A 19550-nucleotide genomic window follows, 5' to 3' on the forward strand; every position below is an offset into this window, starting at 1 on the left:
AATCTAAATGTTTCAAGGAGTGAGTAACCCATCCTAGGAGAGGAAAGGGACTCATAGGTGTTTTCTTCTTTGCACATATGGTGAGAAAAGAGTGACCTGTGATGGAATAGTTAAGAAACCAGAACCTTTAAAAAATTCTAATGGCTGCATATGGCCTGACATGACTAATTAGTATCCCAAAGAACCTCAGTTTGTGCCCAGGCTCTAACTATTTCACATAAGGCCTTCACTGAGTGCATAATAGCAGTGCATTAAATGTCCTTGGAAGACAGAAGAGCTGATAGAATATTTCTTAGAGCCATGGGACCATCACCAGGTATGCAGTAGGTTAGGAACAGGGCAAGATAACTGAATTCGAGTTCTCTCAGCTACACAAGGTCACTGAATGCATGGAAGTAGTGAGTTGAAGACTGGGGGCAGCGTAAAAGGGCTGAGAAAGCCCCTCAAGTTGTCCAGGGTTTTCTCTGAGTTACTGAAGGATGGGAACAGGCCTTGAAAAATTTTCCGGGGGTACGCAAGTGTTTCATCAAATTCAAGCAGATGCTCTTTGCTGGGAAAAGGGTAGGATAGCTGAAAGAAATCCCCCAATGACATCGGACCTGTATTTAGTTAGAATTAGAGCCCATGGTAGGCTAAGAACAATGTAGCAAGTGGAGAAAGATTTCGTAAAGGTGAAAAGCTAGGGTCAGGGCTGGAAGAAAAAGTCCCCAGTCACCTAGAAGGGTGTATGCTAGACTGTAAACAGAAAGGGACCTCTAATACTCCAGAAAACTAGCTACCAAACTGGAAAGCAGAGAGATCTTTGGAATATTACCAGTGCTCAAATCCCAAGCCATGCTGAGGGGATTATTCTGATCATAAAATATTAGAATCCAGTGAGGTTGATCTACCAAAGTCTGCAACAAAGCCCAGAACCAGCAGAAGCACATGTTATATAGATACCTTCTATCACTCTTGAAGCAGTTTAAAAGAGGAAGAAACATGTCCTTTTTTGGGTTTAAGTATCATTGATTTTAATCTATATTTTTCTTTGACACAAACGTGCAATATACAATGAAATTTATGAAGTGCCCAATGAAACAAGAACATGTGAGTCATAAACAATAGAGGGAAAACAGTCAATAGAAGTTAATCTGTGGATGTTTTAGACATTAATATTGCAAGACAAGGATTTTAAAATAATTATTATGATCTAGTAGAAAAGTGGGAAAATGCATAATTAAGTAAATGTGGAATTTCAACAGAAACATGTCTGAAAAGCAAAGATAAGGAAAAGAAATCTTTAAAGTAGCTGGAGATAAGAAGATATCTTCCACTCTAGGGCACAATGATGTCAAAAGATGGCTAATTATGAATACTGGAATAAAATTAAGGTAAAATCTTTAAGGTACAGAAGAAAAAAAATCAGATTTTTTTCAGAATTCCATATTAAATGAAATATTCTATTAAAATAAAGGTAAATAAAAATATTTTCAAAATCAAAGGCTGAAAAATTTTAACACCAGCACGGCAACTTAAAATTTAAAGGGGGTCCTCTAGGCTTGATGAAAAATTTTTCTTAAAGACCTTTGGCTATTTAAAGTAAATATAATGAAAATGTATATTTGCATCCTGTGTAGAATTAAAATATACCAACAAGACACAAAGGTCAGTGGTGAAATGGGTTACATCTTTTTGAAGTGATATAATATTATTTAATGTTATGTGATCAGGATGTATAAAACCACATTTATTTGTCTTTTAATATTTTTCTTGAAAATATGTTTCCATTTTTTAATACTACAGTATGACATATTTTTCTCATATTCAGCCCAAACTATTTCTACTTTATAATTTTTGATGGTATTATAAGTATAATTAAAATTTCATTTTCTATTTTTTTATGCTCTGATAAACTGAATGTATTATTTTATTTTTTATTTTTATTTTATTTTTTTATATAATGGTTTTTATTTTTTCCATTATAGCTAGTTTACAGTGTTCTGTCAATTTTCTACTGTACAGTATGCTGACCCAGTTACACACACATGTACCCATACTATTTTCTCACATTATCATGCTCCATCATAAGTGATTAGACATAGTACTCCGTGCTACACAGCAGGATCTCATTGTTAATCCATTCCAAAGGCAATAGTCAGCATCTATTAATACCCCAAGCTCCCAACCCATTCCACTCCTTCCTCCTCTCCCTCCCCTTGGCAAGCATAAATCTATTCTCCAAGTCCATGATTTACTTTTCTGTGGAAAGTTTCATTTGTGCCCTATATTAGATTCCAGATATAAATCATATCATATGGTATTTGTCTTTCTCTTTTTGACTTACTTTACTCAGTATGAGAGTCTCTAGTTCCATCTATGTTGCTGCAAATGGCATTATTTTGTTCCTTTTAATAGCTGAGTAGTATTCTATGGTATATATATACCACATCTTCCTAATCCAGTCATCTGTCGATGGACATTTGGGTTGTTTCCATGTCTTGGCTATTGTGAATAGAGCTTCAATGAACATGCGGGTTCATGTGTCTTTTTCAAGGAAAGTTTTCTGGATATATGCCCAGGAGTGGGATTGCTGGGTCATATGGTAGTTCTATACTTAGTTTGCTGAGGTACCTCCATACTGATCTGCATAGTGGTTGTACCAGCTTACATTCCCACCAATAATGCAGGAGGGTTCCCTTTTCTCCACACACCCTCCAGCATTTGTTATTTGTGGACTTCTTAATGATGGCCATTCTGACTGGTGTGAGGTGGTATCTCGTGGTAGTTTTGAATTGCATTTATCTAATAATCAGGGATGTCGAGCATTTTTTCATGTGTTTGTTGGCCATCTGTATATCTTCCTTGGAGAAATGTCTATTCAGGTCTTTTGCCCATTTTTCCATTGGGTTGTTGGCTTTTTTGCTGTTGAGTTGTATAAGTTGTTTATATAGTCTAGAGATTAAGCCCTTGTCAGCTGCATCATTTGACACTATTTTCTCCCATTCTGTAAGTTGTCTTTTTGGTTTCCTTTTCTGTGCAAAAGCTTGTCAGTTTGATTAGGTCCCATTGGTTTAGTTTTGCTTTTATTTCTGTTGCTTTGGGAGACTGACCTGAGAAAATATTCATATGGTTGATGTCAGAGCATGTTTTGCCTATGTTTTCTTCCAGGAGTTTGATGGTGTCTTGTCTTATATTTAAGTCTTTGAGCCATTTTGAGTTTATTTTGGTGCATGGTGTGAGGGTGTGTTCTAGTTTCATTGCTTTGCATGCAGCTGTCCAGGTTTCCCAGCAATACTTGCTGAAAAGACTGTCTTTTTTCCCATTTTATGTTCTTGCCTCCTTTGTCAAAGATTAATTGACCATAGGTGTCTGGGTTTATTCCTGAGATCTCTATTCTGTTCCATTTGTCTGTATGTCTGTTTTGATACCAAGGAGGCAAGTATTGCTGGGAAATGAATGATGCTTTTTTTTGTTTTGTTTTGTTTTTTAGCTTGCCCTGCCCCCTACCTTTTAAAACAGTTTTATTGTAAAAGATCACACAGTTGTTCAGAAACATGCACCAGCTTATTGGCGTGACTTAAACGGTATAAAATTCATATTTTAATTCTTAGAAAAATGTTACCTGGTTATGATGTATTTTTCTATATTACTGGTTTCACTTGGCAAGCATTTAATTTAGGACATTTACTGTTTATAGTTAGGAGAGAGATTGTTCTGTGATAATGCATTCTAATGATATTCTTACGTAGTTTTGGTTTTAAGTTCATGCTTTTTTCATAGAACATATTGGGAAGTACCATCTCTCTTTCTGTTCTCTGGAAATTTTGTATAAGATTCCTTTTTTCCCTCATAAATAGTATTTGGAAGAATGTATTGGTGAATCCATCTCTGTCAAGGGGCTTCTTTGGGTCAATAGATTTTAGTAACATTCATTTTTGAAATATATATTAAATTAATTTGAGTTTTTAACCTCTGTCAGCTGCAATAAGGTAAGGATTTTATTTTATTTGGGGGGAGACATCTATTTTAGATAATTTTTCAAATTTACTATCCTAAAGGTGTTCATATTTTTGTCTTTTTTTTTGGTTTTGGTTTTGTTTTTGCTATTTTAGGGTAGCACCCATGGCATATGGAGGTTCCCAGGCTAGGGGTCAAATAGGAGCTGTAGCTACCGACCTATGCCACAGGCACAGCAATGCAGGATCTGAGACATGTCTGCAACCTTCAACACAGCTCAAGGCAACGCTAGATCCTTAACCCACTGAAAAATGCTGTGGATTGAACCTGTGTCCTCATGGATCCTAGTGGGGTTCATTAACTGCTGAGCCATGAAGGGAACTCCTATGTTGTATTTTTGATGTTGCATCTGTAGTGAGGTCCCCTTTTATGTCCCTTGTACTAAAGTTGTATTTTCTTTTTTGTCTTTATCAGTCATGCTAAATATTGGTAGATTTTAATAATCTTTTCAAAAGTGTCAATTTTTTAAAAAAATAGCATTTTTATTAAAAAATAGTTGACTTACAATGTTGTATTTGTTTCTGATGTATAGCAAAATGATATTTTCATATTCTTTTCCAGTATAGTTTTATTTTAGGATATTGAATATAGATTCCCGTGCTATACATTGTTTATCTATTTTATGTATAGTGGTGTAAATTCCTAATTTATCCCTCCCCTTCCCCCTTTCTCTTTTGATAACCATAAATTTATTTTCTGTGTCTGTGAGCCTCTTTCTTTCTTGTAAATCAGTTCATTTATATAGTATTTTAGAGTCCACATATGATTAATATCATATAGTATTTGTCTTTCTTTCTCAGTTAACTCCACTTAGTGTGATAATCACTGGGTCAATTCATGTTACTGCAAATGACATTATTTCATTATTTTTTTATGGCTGAGTAGTGTTCTGCTGTATATGTATACTACATCTTCTTTATCTTTTTGGGGTCTGTCAATGGGCATTTAGGTTACTTCCATATTTTGGCTATTGTGACTAGTGCTGCTATGAACATAGGGGTAAATGCATCTTTTCAAATTATAGTTTTGTCCAGATATATGCCCAGGGGTAGGATTGCTGGATCATGTGGCAATTCTATTTTTAGTTTTTAAAGTAATTTCCATACTGTTCTCTGTAGTGGTTGCACTAATTTACATTTCCACCAACAATGTGGGAGGGTCCTCTTTTTTCCACACCCTCTCCGGCATTTTCAAAAAACCAATTTTATCTCTTGATTTTTATGTGCTTTTTTATATTTTAACATTTTTTTCTTTCTTTGTTTTATATTTATTTCTCCCCTCTTTATTTCTTAGGTTTTAATACGATAAAAATTACATAACTTACCCCATTGCTCCCATGTATAGACCAATTATAGTCCCATATAGTTTATGTTTTTCTGATCTAAATCATTTACTCTTTATAGGTAATGCAACTGGGATATGTGGTTAATTGAAAAATAATTTAAAGGTGGTGGTAAAACTTACAGAAGCATACTTTAAGCCTTCATTTTTTTCCAAAATATATAAATACAAATGGAATTTATAGCTGCACTTGGTTGAATAATGTCCCTCAAAAATTCATATCCATTCACAACATGGGAATGTTACCTTATTTGGAAACAGGGTTTTTGAAGATGTCATCTCATTAAAATGGGGCCATACTCAATTACGGTGGACCCTAATCCAACAACTAATGTCCATTTAAGAAGAGACAAGGACAGACACATGGAACAAAGAGGGGGTGGAAGGAATCACGTGAAGAGGAGTCAGAGATTAGAGGATCTACAAACTAAGGAACACAAAGGATTCCTGGAAACACCCAGCAACTGGGAGAGAAGTGTGGACTGGATTCTCCCTGAGCACCTCCAAAAAGGAAACAAGATCTCAGACTAACAGCCTCTCAAAAAAACAAATGAAAAGTTTGCATTTTTTATTTGTTTTGCCACCAGGTTTGTTGTACTTTGCTGTACTTTGTTACAGCAGCTCTCAGAAACTCTGCCTTGGCTAATCGCTTGATAATGGATGAAAGCGTTTTCTTTGATTTGGTTTCACTCACTAGAATCCCAAAGAGCATGTTTTCACTTAAATTGCAGTTTCCATTTTTAATCTTTTAAAGTGAAGCATTGGAATGCAGAACTTACTGAGGTTTTTATGATTCTTCTCCCCACACTGACCCCAATCTTTTATTGTGGTCTGGCTTGTGACTATTTTGGAAACAATTTTAAAATACACACTTACATTTACCTAATGTTGCTAAATAGTTCAACTTAAGTTTTATAAAGACAACTGTCTTTTTTCACATTAATAATTTTTAATCTTCATAATGTTTACTTAAACAAATAGGGTTTGAAGCAAGTGCAACTGAGTATAAACATGCAACTGCTGAGAACTGACTTGCTTTGCTCATCCACCTGCTGTGAGCATCAGTTGGGGCCTCACAGCAGAATGGAGAATAATTTGAATCCAGAAAGTCTGTTTATTGGAAAAGACAAATCTATTTTGGTTTTATTGCACTTTATTATTTTACTTTATTGATGTTTCTTCTTTCCGTCATACGCTGTTTTGGTAATATGCCTATGAACCAGGTGGAAGTAGATAGAAAGGAGGGAGGTGGGCAGGAAGCAGGGATGGGGAAGGAAAAATAGGCCTATGGGTGATTTTCTAGTGCAGTTATTGATGTCAAATCTTTAATTCCAGGCTATCTTTCTCAAGCCACTTATCTTTCTTCTGATCTGCTTTTCTCAGTAGTAGGTGATATAAAGCAAGAACACAAACATTGTTTTAGCAATATAAGAGGAACAAAAATAGCTAGGAAGGTAAATAGTTTCCAGGATGAGACCTAAACTCCAAATATGTGCCAGATAAGTTGGGACTGTACTTTTTCCCTCTAGTGTAGATCTGATGGTATAAAAATACCTTAAAGTCAGGGAATGTTTCTTTTTTATTGAACAAATGATAGAAAAAATATCCTCAGCACTTAATCTATGCCAGGAAATGTTCTACGCACTTCATTGTTCTTAATTTATTTAACTCCCCCAATAATGTTTGATTAGATATTATTTATTAATCCACATTTTATAGATTACTGAAACATAAGTTTTAGTAACATACTCATTCTCAGCTTAAGAGACTGAGCTGGTATATAAACCAAGACCTTAAGATGATCATTCTCTATGCCTTCTTATGTAACTTCAGACAAAGTGATGAGCACAGGGTAATGCTCATTTGATATTAATTGATACAGTAGTGGATTGAAGGATGACCCCTCTAAAAATATGCCCGTGTCTTAACTTTCAGAACCTGTAAAATTTACCTTGTTTGAAAAAAAGGGTCTTTGCAGGTGAAATTATGTTAAGGATCTTGAGATGTGGGTGTCAGCTTGTATTATGTATGTGGGTCCTAAATCCAATGGTAAGTATCCTTGTAAGGCGCATAGAAAGGAGACAGAGTCAATGTGAATATGGAATCAGAGATTGGAGTGATGCAGTCCCAAGTCAAGGAAAGCTGGCAGTCTCCAGAAGTTGGAGGAGGCAAGAAATATTCTTCCAAGTGCCTCGAGAAAGAGCACAATCTGGCTGACATTCTGATTTGGGACTTCTGGCCCTCAAAACTGTGAAAAAAATAAATTTCTGTTGTTTTGAACCACTGTGTTAATTTTTTATAGCAGCCACATAAACCTACAATATAGGAGATTAAGAAAATAAATTAACTGAAAAAAGCATACTGAAAGGCAATAAGAGATATTAGCACTGATTATACTTCAATTTTTTTGCATAAAAATGCTTCAGATCTCATTTCCCTACCTAATAAATGTATCTACCCACATTTGAGATATTCACTGACATAATATTACTTTTGCTTTTATTTGAAAGATTTTAGTATTTCTTTCAGGGAAGTATTACTTTGAAAATAGGTATCTTTAATAACTTGTCATTTTCTATCTTTAAAGTTATAACTTCCTCAAAGAAATAGATAAAATATTCCAAATAAAATCAAATATGTTAATAATTACCAGGGCAAAATTGCTTTTTAACATTAAGTTAAAAGACATAGGGGAGTTCCCTAGTAGAGTATCAAGTTAAGGATCCAGTGTTGTCACATCAGCAGCTTGGGTCACTGCTGTGGTGTGGGCTTGATTCCTGGCCTAAGAACTGCTACATGCTGTTGGCACTGCTGAAGAGAGAAAAAAAAAAAAAAAAAAAAGATGAAGAGTCCATCTTTTCTCTTGGTTACATTTATTTAAATTTTTTCCTCAAAGTTTTGGAATAACTTTTTTTGGGAAAAATCACTGAATCTCCTTCACCTGACACTCAAGCTGAAAATAATCAAATTTTTTTCTTGCCTTTTAGTATGCTTAATAATTTTTTTTTGAGAGCCAGACGTATATGGCTTAGATAATACCTAATAATATCTTAGAGCTATTGCAAGTTTGATTCCTAACTAGAGCAATAAAGTAAATATCACAATAAAGTTAAGACACAGAAATTTTTTTTAATTTCACAGTGCATGTAAATGTTAAACTATACTAAGTCTACTAAGTATGTAATAGTAGTTTGTGTCTAGAAAAACAATGCACATACTTTAATTTTAAAATGCTTTATTGCTAAAACAAACAAACAAACAGACGCTAACCATCATCTGAACCTTCACAAGTGATAATATTTTTTTCCGGTTGAGGGTCTTGTCTGAGTGTTGAAGGTTGCTGAATGATCAGGGTGGTGATTTCTGAAGGTTGGGGAAGTTTGGGGTGACTGCAGCAGCAATTTCTTAAAAAATAAGACAACGATGAAATTTGCCACACAACTGACTCTTCCTTTCATAAACAATTTCTCTGTAGCACTCAATGTTGTTTGATAGAATTTTATCCATAGTAGAACTTTCAAAATGGGGTCAATTATCTCAAATCTTGCTGTTTTATCAACTAAGTTTATGTACTGTTCTAATCCTTAGTTGTCATTTCAACAACTTCAAAGATTCTTCACCAGGAGTAGATTCCATGTCAATAAACCACTTTATTTGCTCTTACATTAGATTTAACTCTTCATCTATTATAGTTTTATTCTGAAATAGCAGCAATTTAGTCACATTGTTAGCTACTAATTCCATCACTTCTAATTCTAGGTCTCTTACTATTTCTACCACATCCACATTTACTCTTCCACTGAATACCTGAATCCCTCAAAGTCATCCAAGAAGATTGGAATCAACTTCTTCCAAACTCCAGTTAATGTTATTTTTACCTCTTTCCAAGAATCAAGAATATTCTTAGTGGGGTTTATAACGATGAAACTTTCCTAAAGGTTTTCAGTTGACTTTCCCCAGATGCATCAGAGGAATCACTATCTAGGCAGCTATAGCCTTTTGAATTTTATTTCTCAAGTAATGACTTGAAAGTGAAAATGAGTCCTTTATCCAGGGTTACAGGATGGATGTCAGGTTAGTAGCCATGAAAACAACATTAATTCCATTGTACATCTTCATCAGACCTCCACGGTGACCAGGTGCATTGTGATTGTGAATGAGCAGTAATATTTTGAAAGGAATCTTTTTTTTTTTTTTTTTTCCTGAGCAGTATGTCTTAACAATGGGCTTAACATATTTAGCAAACCATGTTAAAGCTGGGTGCCATCACCCAGCTTTGTTATTTCATTTATAGAGCACAGACAGAGTAGAATTCACATAATTCTTAAGGGCCTTAGGACTTTTGGAATGGTAAATGAGCATTGGCTTCAACTTAAAGTCACGAGCTGCATTAGCCCCTAACAAGAAAGTCAGCTTGTCCTTTGAAGCTTTGAAGATAGGCAATGACATCTCTTCTTTAGCTATGAAAGTCCTAGATGGCATCTGCTTCCAATATAAAGATGCTTCATCTACATTAAAAGTCTTTTATTTAGTGTAGCTTCCTTCATCAATGATCTTACCTAGACCTTCTTGGATAATTTGCTGCAGGTTCTACATCAGCACTTGCTGCTTTATCTTGAACTTCGATGTTATGAAAACGGTTTCTTTCTTAAACTTCATGAAGCAACTACTGCCAGCTTCAAACTTTGTTTATGCAGCTTTCTCACCTCCCTCAGTGTCATAGAATTGAAGAGAGTTAGGGCTTTGCTCTGGAATAGGTTTGGCTCAAAGGAACTCTGTGGTTGGCATGATCTATCCAACCATTTAAAACTTTCTCCACAGCATTAATAAGAGAGTTTTGATTTCTTATTATTTGTTCACAGGAGTAGCACTTTTAATTTCCATTAAGAACTTTTCCTTTGTATTAGCAACATGGCTATTTGGTTCAAGAGGCCTACTTTCAACCTGTCTCAGCTTTCAACATGCTTTCCTCACTAAGCTTTTGATTTGAAATGAGAGACACGTAACTCTCCATTTCTCTTGAACCCATAGAGGCCATTAATTGGCTTAATTTCAATATTGTTGTGTCAGGAAATAGAGAGGTCTGAGGAGAGACAGGAAACAACCAATGAGTCAGAACACAGACATTTGTTAATTAAGTTTGCTTTCCTCTATGGGTGCAGTTTGTGGGGCCCTGAAACAATTACAATAGTAACATTGGAGATCACTAATCCCAGATCACCAGAGCAAATATAATAATGTGAAAAAGTCTGATATTTTGCAGGAATTACCAAAATGTGGTTCAGGAACAAGAAGTGATCAGATGCTGTTGAAAAAATGGTGCCAATAAACTTACTCCATGAAGGGTTACCATAAACCTTCAATTTGTAAAAAACAATTATCTGTGAATCACAATAAAGCAAAAGAATGAGGTGTGCCTGTGCTAGGTAAAAAGAACTGCCAGAAATAACCTTTAATAATATGGTCCTGAGGTGTGAGGGAGGGAAAGCATTTCATAGTCCTATGATTAGGTCTTGGTCTGTCAGCCTTTGCCTCTGAAAGGTGAATTTTCACAAGTGTTTCTCATATTTTTCCCTCCCATCTTAGGTAGGATGGCTATCATGAGCTGGAATTGGGTATTTTCCTTCTCCCAAGTGAGTTACTTTCTGATGGAACTCCATCAGCAAACTGGGCTCTTGTTAATTAGTTTCTCTTGAGAGCCAACCTTATTAAGCTCGGAGAGTTCAGAATGGTTCCTTCCCCACTTCCTCTGCCAGGAGAAGGAGGGGATTTTTCTCTGACGTTTACCATTTACCTGTCAGGTTCTTGGAAGTAAAACTCACAAAAGCGTGGTGCGATACTTTATGACTGGATCCCTGAAGTTTTGAACTCTCAGAATTGTCTGCAGTGAGTCTCCAGCAATTTGTCAACCACAATTGAGGTTTTCTTACCCCCAGTGCTGGTTCCTACAGAGGTTTTAACCCCAGTTTCTGTTCTGGTAAGTTGTGATTCTCCATACCTGCTTGTCTCTCTCTCCAGTTTTTTTTGGGGGTGGGGTGGGGTGGGTTGTGGGGGCTGTGTTTTGCCCTATGGCCCCACTTCTCTTTGCTTTAACAGGGGTTGATTTTTCAGTATGTTCAACTTTTTACTTGTTAAGATTGAGTGGTAACTTCCAAGCTCCTTACATGCAGAACTGGGAGTCCCTCAAATTTGATCAATGTTAATACACAAATGTGCTCATGTAAAAAAATGGTGCTAATAAACTTACTCCATGAAGGGTTACCATAAACCTTCAATTTGTAAAAAAACAAAATTGTGAACAATTTTGATCATTCTTTTATGCTCCCATTTAGTCAATTCCAAAAAATGACTATTCTTTTTAATCTCTGTAAGTTAATTTCACCTGTTCTTGATAGCCATATAATGGAGTCTCCCAGTAATTTTTTAGGTTTTTCTTTTACACTCACTATAATGTTTTTGAGATCACCCATGCTTTGAGATCACACCTGTTCATTCAATATAATGTTTTTGAGATCACTTCATGCTAGTGCTTCTTTCTTTTTAAAATAGTATATCACCGTAAGAATATATCACGATGTGTTTATTCTTCCTAATGTTGACGATTTGGTTATTTCCACTGCTACACAATTTAGTTATTTTTAACATTAATTTCCAGTTTTAACTGCATGTTGTCATGAATATTGTGAATACGCCTTTTGTGGAAATAGGTTATAATTTCTCCAGAATGAGTACCTGGAAATGGAACTTCCATAGAGTAGCTGCATGTTTAGATGTATGAGAAACAAACTGCCTTTGTAAATGATGGAACCATCTTATATTCCTAGGAAAGTATGAGTATTCCAGTATCTCCAGAGCCTAATCAATTCTTAATGCTTTCCTTTAAATTTTAGTCATTCCAGTGTTTCTAAATTGGTAGTTTTAACTTGGATATTCCTGAATACTAATGATATAAATGAGGGACTTACTGGAAGAACCTGGTCAGATTCCTGGAAGTAAAACTCACAAAAGTGTGGGTCTCCCATGACTGAGTTCCCTGGAGCTTTTAACTCTCAGAATTTCCTGCATTTAATTGAATAATAATGATATTAAAATATTTTTAAAGTATTTATTGGCCATTCATGTATGCTCTTGTGTAAACTGTCTGCTCTCCCTTACCCAAGGAGTGATTGTCTTTTAGTTATTACTTTGTTAAACTATATCATACTATCTGGATACCGTTCCTTAGATATCTGCACCAAAATATCTCCCTGTCTGGGCTTTGCTTTTTCATTTCTTATAAATTTTGTCTTTCGATGAGCTAAAGTGTTTAATTTTGATGAGGTCCTGTTTATCAGCTAGTTTTAACAGTTAGTGCATTTTGTCTCTTCGCTAAGTTATCTTTGATAACCCAGAGTCCTCAAAAATGTTCTTCCATGTTTTTTTTCCTAGAGTGTTTTCAGTTTTCACTTTATTTTTATGTCTGCTATCCATTATGAGATAGTTATTGTGTGTGGTAGGAGGTATGGGTTGATGTTAACTTTTTTCCCCACGGATTTATTCTATCTCACATCATCTGTTGAAATTATGCTTTATTTCCATCATTGGGTTTGTTTGGTGGTTTGGTTGAAAAATAATGAATAGTGTAAGCATGAGTGTTATTTCTGGACTTTATATTATGTTCCATTGGTATTTTCATCTAATTTTTTTGCCAGTAACACAGTGTTATGAGGAGTATCTTTCTAATAAGTATTGAAATCTGATAATGCCTCTCCTACAAACTTGTTCTTCTCTGAAAGATTTTTCCTATGCTATGACTTTTGCTCTTTCCACATATATGTTAAATTGGGTAAACAGTTCTTACCAAAAAAGAGCCTGCTAAGATTTTGACTGAAATGGCATTTTCTCTTTAGGTCAATTTGGTTAGAAGTTGTGACATATTTTTTAGTTTTAACTGTAAAAGTCTTGCATATATTTTGTTGGATTAAGTTACTTCATCTGATAAAGGAAAAATTGTGCTGGTAGAAAGTTTGGAACAGAAATAAGAACTTCACTATTAATAAATTATTTAACATTTATCACTATTAATTATGTAAAAATCATGTGAATCTTGGTGAAGAAACAAGATTACAAACATGCATTGTCTCTAGAAGTTATAACTAACTTGTTCTAATGCCCATGAAATTTTCCCACTAGATAAATTTTTTATGTTGAAACATGCTTTTATGTGGGCTCTCTATGAGAATCAAGAGAATATTTTCTCTTAAAAGAATTTTCATAAATCACAGCGGCCTCTTTATTACACAGCTGTAGTCTAAATTGTCAGAGTTTGGATCATGCAAGTGTTTGCTCTTTGAACACTGGCTTGCCTCTTGTCAGCTGAATTTAAATCCTCTCACTTACATATTGAAAAGGAGACATTTTAAATTGACTATTGAGACACTGGATGGAGACTCTCAAGAAACTGAGAATAAATCATTCTTCCTTGTGGATGCTTACATATGAACTGACTCTATTAACCAGAACAATGAGCAGTTAGCCCATATGAGTTTTTACTGCTGAATATGATCACATTTCTCTCTAACTGATAATGTTCCTCCTCATTTAAAAGTTCCAAGTGCACCAGAAACATGAATTTTCAATTGCTGCAGAATGGTGGAATTATCAGCTGCTTTAATCTGTGCCTAAATGTTTATAGATGATGATAGGGTTGGAGAAAATGATACTGGATTCATCCAAGTGATGATCTTTTTAAAGCCTTACTCTGAAAAGCTTTGCAAATTTAGCCAATGATAGAAATTGTCTTGATATCTTTATTTTTCTTCTGAATCAATAGTAGGAGTTTCTCATCAACTCATCTCAAGCAAATGGTGTCATATCTCATCTCAACCATTTATTCAACAAGCATTTATGGATTACCCACTTCATTCTGGGCAATAAATGTCATTTTCACTCATAATACCTTAAGACTGGTGAGAAGAGACATAAAATAACTGCTTGAACCACAAATTAAAATGTTGTTGGTAGCATAAAGAAAATAGAGTTATAGGATTGAGTTACTGAGAGAAGGAGGGTTCTTTATTTTTTATTTTTATTTTCTTTTTTTATATATAATGATTTTCATTATAGCTGATTTACAGTGTTCTGTAAGTTTTCCACTGTACAGCATGTTTACCCAGTTATACTTACATGTATAAATTGTTTTTTCTCACACTATCATGCTCCATCATAAGTAACTTAAAGGTAAGGCAAGACACCATCAAACCCCTGGAAGAGAACATAGGCAAAACATTCTCTGATATCAACCTTACAAATGTTTTCTCAGGTCAGTCTCCCAAAGCAACAGAAATAAGAGCAAAAATAAACCAATGGGTTCTTTAAATACAGATACCAAGTATGTATGTGATGAGACCTGAGCAACAGGAAGCAACCAACATATTCAGGTCAGGGAAACTGGCCTTTAGGCAGAGGAGATAACTAACTGTTGGAGGGGTTATCAGCTTCAAACAAGCTTGATCATTTTTTTTCCAGGGGCGGAAGGAAGGCTGACATGGTCTGGATGTAGAAGTTGTGGGGCATGATTTTACCAAATGATCTGGCAGAGATCAGGAACAAAAATCATTATTGGCTAAGTTAAGGCATTTAGACTTTATTCTGTTTTGGAGAAAGCATTTTGAAGGTTTTATATGAAAAGCAAGGTTTTGTTTGGTTGATGAGACTAGTGGCTTTGAGGAATCCTGAAATTTAGACATAATGATGTTTATTTATTTATTTATTTGTCTTAGGACGGCACCTGCAGCATATGGAAGTCCCAGGCTAGGTGTCAAATTGGAGCTGTACCTGCCTGCCTATGCCATAGCCACAGCAACGTGAGATCCAAGCCATTATCTGAGACCTACACCACAGCTCACAGCAATGTTGGATCCTTAGCCCCCTGAGCAAGATCAGGGATCAAACCTATGTCCTCATGAATATTAGTTGGGTTGGTTAACACTGAGTCATGACAGGAACTCCCCACAATGATTTTTAAAGTTAGGATGGGTAGGATTATGATACAGTCAACAAAACTGTCCTTTATGCTCCCCCATCAGATATAATTCTGCTCCTCATTGTCTTGACTCAGGATCCATGCAGATGGGGTCTGCCTTGTCTGGACAGTGCTGGGGTCATGCAGAATAAGAATAGAACATGATGAATCCCAGACTGATTTCTATGGTTTCTGCTCAAAAGTGAACATGCCACTTCCACTAAAATGTTTTCATTTGAGAGCAAGTCACCTAACCAAGCTTGAGGTTTGTGCAACAAAGAAATAATAATGTCTCACCAAGATAAGAGAGAGCAATACAGTCTACCAAATAATACGTCATGTCACTGGAATGCTTCACTAATTAATTTTATTATAATATAAGATTAAGTGCTATGATTGCATAGTGAAAGGCAACAAAATTTTAATCACTTTACAAGAGCTGGATTTGATCTCATTCCCACAACTAATAAAATACACAAATGCAAAAGTTTAAGTATATACTTAGAAACATTATAGACAATATTACCACTTTAAAAATCAGCCACATAAAATGCTATGGATGAATTTTGAGAAAAAATTCTTGAAAATAAGAATTTTTCAAGATAAGATAAAATGCCTGGGGATTCCTATTTCTTCTGTCAACGGAGAATCTGGGTTTAGACAGTTAAAGGTCAGATTTAGGAGAAGCCAAAATTAAAATATTAACCTAGAAGGAAAAGAAAATGAAGAGAAAACATGGCAAAGAATTGTAGATGTCTTCAGTATCTACTATTCCCTTTCCAATATGCTATAGCTGTTGATTTAGGATTAGGCACATGACTACCCAGAATGGTGACCACATTTCTCATACTCCTTTCAAATTGAATGCGGATATATGGCAGAATTTTGGCCAGTTAAATGTAACTGGAAGTGCTTCATGGCAGTTTCCAAAAATCTTTCTTTAAAAAAGGGAAAAGCAGGAGTTCCCCTTGTGGCTCAGTGGGTTAAGGATCTGACAGAGTCTCCACGAGGTTACAGGTTCAATCTCTGGCCTCGCTCAGTGGGGTTAAGTTTAAAGCATCGTTGCAAGCTGTGGCATAGGTCACAGATGTGGCTCAGAGCCAGCATGGCTGTGGTTGTGGTACGGGATGGCAGCCTCAGCTCTAATTTGACGCCTATGCCACAGGTGTGGCCATAAAAAGAAAGCAAGCAAAAAAGGAAAAGCACCTTTTACTTTGCTTCTTTTTTTCTTTATTCTACTACCTTCCATGCAGGTGTTTCCCTAAACCATGATAAGAGATTCATGCCAGGAATGCTGGAGCAGTGAGCTGGAGTTGTTGCAGGTCCTTTTACATATAAGCATTAGGTGACTTTCCTTTGAACCCATAATTAAATGGAGCAAAATAAATCACTTTTTTTTTTACTCTAGAACATATCTAAAAGTAAAGAAACAACCCGATGTCAGAAATATTTATTACTGTTTTATAGGAAAATAATTAGTGTCAAAAATTGTATGTCAAGTGGACTCACTTATGGGTAAAAGGAACAGAGTATGAGGTTATAGGTCCTTTTAGTTTTAACTGCTGAGATGAGCACTCAATTTAAGACATTTTCATCTTGACACAGAATTCAAATGAAACACTTTAATTGTCATTTAAAATAATCATAGTAATCATTGGATTTCTTTATGTAGATTATACATTTGAAAATTGAATGACAAAGATTAAAGACTGAATTCACCGCATGATTGACAGCCAATTCTATGGTTCAGAGTCTTAAATCAACAGCCTTACTTTTATTAATCTTAATTCATCAGGGCAGAAATACAAAGAAAAAATAACAACTAGGAAATGCCTTAGAATAATACCCTGTCTGAATGATTATATGTAGAAACATATTAAAAGTTAGCATTATTCTCAATTTCTGTCACAAGTTGGTACATTTTTATCTGCACAAGTAGAAGGAAATGGTGGGGTTTGTGTGAGATAGGATAGACAGTCTCCTGACAAGGAAATGTGACATTTTGTTAAAGTAAAGGGAGGACCAAAAAGAAATCAGACTTGTGGCTGCCTGATGGGAGAGGGAGGGAGTGGGAGGGATCGGAAGCTTGGGCTTATCAGACACAACTTGGAATAGATTTACAAGGAGATCCTGCTGAGTAGCATTGAGAACTATGTCTAGATACTCATATTGCAGCAGAACAAAGGGTGGGGGAAAAAATGTATGCATGTAAGGATAACTTGATCCCCTTGCTCTACAGTGGGAAAAAATAAATTATAAAAAAATTAAAAATAAATAAAAATAAATAAATTAAAAAAAAAAAAAAGAAATCAAAAGATTCTATATAGAGTGACCAGACTTAGTTGCTTTTGTATCCTGGTTTCCTTAACACTTGCTTGAAGTTTGATATAACTAAACCAAAATTTTCAGTTTTTTTCCCATCTCTTTAGTCACACAAATTTAAATTTCAATAATGTCTGGGTATACTAATCATAGTTAGTAGAGGTTATTTCATTCCTACTTTAACCGATTTATCTATGTTTTAAGAATCAAATGGTAAATTTTGACTCTGTTAAATGTATGACTAATGCCTTGATAAATATTGATAAACAATATTAGAAGTTATAGAGCAGTTAATTCTTTTCAGCCTTAAGATGGTAACCTCCAGTGTAATAGCAAAAGATAATTTCAGAATGCAAGATTTACTCGTTATATTTTCATATTATTAATTTTAGTCACACTGTTTGTCTTACACACATCTGCATATGCCATATTTTCAAAGTCTTCCCAATTACAAAAACTTTAAATGTACACTAAAATATAATCAGAGGCGACTTTTTCTTCCTTTTCTTTTTTCTCCCTTAGAAATAAAACATTGCATGATTATTGCTATAAAATGTTTCACAGTAGAGAACTAAGAGATGGAGACGAGAAAATAAAAAGAAAAAAGGATATAGGTTGTCCCAACACCCGAAACCTTTCACAGCATCTCCTACAATATTTTCATTACTGCGTTCCTAAATAAGTATTTTGGCATTAAAAATCTTTGTATTTGAAGTTGGTTATTTCGTAAAGCTTGTCCCTTGGGTTTAGACGCATTTTTCCCCTTAGCTTCAGGCAACTGCTTCATTTTCTGAGGCATAATAATACTTTATCTTTCTTATTTTCCTTCCTTGTAGCTTTTTATAAATTTGTAGTTTAATGTTCATGCTACTCATACTGAATTTTAATAAATTTAACATTTTCTTACTAGTACACAGACATATTCTCTAGTCTTCCACCACAGGCTAAAACAAATCTGTTGTAAAGAATGGAAAACCTCTAAATCCCAGAACTCTTCTTTTTAGCATATGTTCTCCAAATACTAGAGTATGTTAAAACACAAGTTAGAAACTTAAAAGAGCCTTGTCTAAATGATTAATACTACATATGAACATAAAACAATGGCAGAGTGGGGAAGGGATCTGCTTAGGTTACCATTACTAATGTGCAGGAGTGCCACAACTTGAACTCAGATTTATGACTCATCATTAATCCTCACCATCACTTCTTAGCACTTCTGTTTAAATGACAGGACAGGGTCATGTCTGCAGCTGTACTTTAGATTGCTGGTGGTTGTGTCGATTCAGTAGACTGTCTTGATCAAGATATGTTACAATATCCTCCTGGTGTATTTACCGTTAGTATAGAGACTAGCAAAATAAAGTCCACTTTCCATGCTTGCAGCAAAGATTCTGGTTAAAATTTAGATTCTGCCAGTAAGATTTACTTGCATAATTTTCGTGCTGAGGGGGAACATCCAATAGTTTGTGTGATTCATTTTGCTAGCTCAGATTGTTCTGTACACTAGAGCTGACAGTTTTGACAGTAACTTTCTGATTTCTTTTTTTTTTTTTTTTTATGCACAGCTGCCCTGTTCCTGGAGCCCAATCTTATGATAGTATTTTGTTGATGCCCAGATTCCTGATTTCAATCAAAATCAATTTCCTTGTAAGCACAATGTAGTCATATCATTCTAGGAGTCATTCCTAGAGGCAGAGATTAGGAGATGATCTCCTGGTTCTTTGAACAGCTTTCTAAGTAGCTCATTCTCCTTAAAACAGTTAGATACATAATTCTGTCATCAGCAACTGAGATCTGCCTGACAATTCTTGGTACCAGAATGGGTTATGAGCCATGTTTCTTTAAGATTTAGGATCTGGAAAATCAAGACTTATTATCTGATTTA

General features: G+C 35.1%; 1 long non-coding RNA gene across 2 annotated transcripts in view; it reads left to right on the forward strand.

The window, feature by feature from the left end:
* The window catches only part of LOC110262168 (uncharacterized), a 403069-nt gene that overhangs the window by 183433 nt on the left and 200086 nt on the right, over positions 1–19550 (forward strand). The window contains exon 4 of one of the 2 annotated variants that reach the window (XR_014813133.1): positions 11142–11317. This is a non-coding gene — a long non-coding RNA (uncharacterized LOC110262168). Of the gene's footprint in view, positions 1–5601; positions 13401–19550 lie in introns of those variants that run through there. The other variant, XR_002346823.2, reaches the window with a different exon arrangement.

This window comes from Sus scrofa, chromosome 8, assembly GCF_054392235.1.
Source record: "Sus scrofa isolate SSC_HxYL_T2T_F1_AM1 chromosome 8, Sscrofa_HxYL_maternal_Yorkshire_Landrace_v2.0, whole genome shotgun sequence".
NCBI lineage: Eukaryota > Metazoa > Chordata > Mammalia > Artiodactyla > Suidae > Sus > Sus scrofa.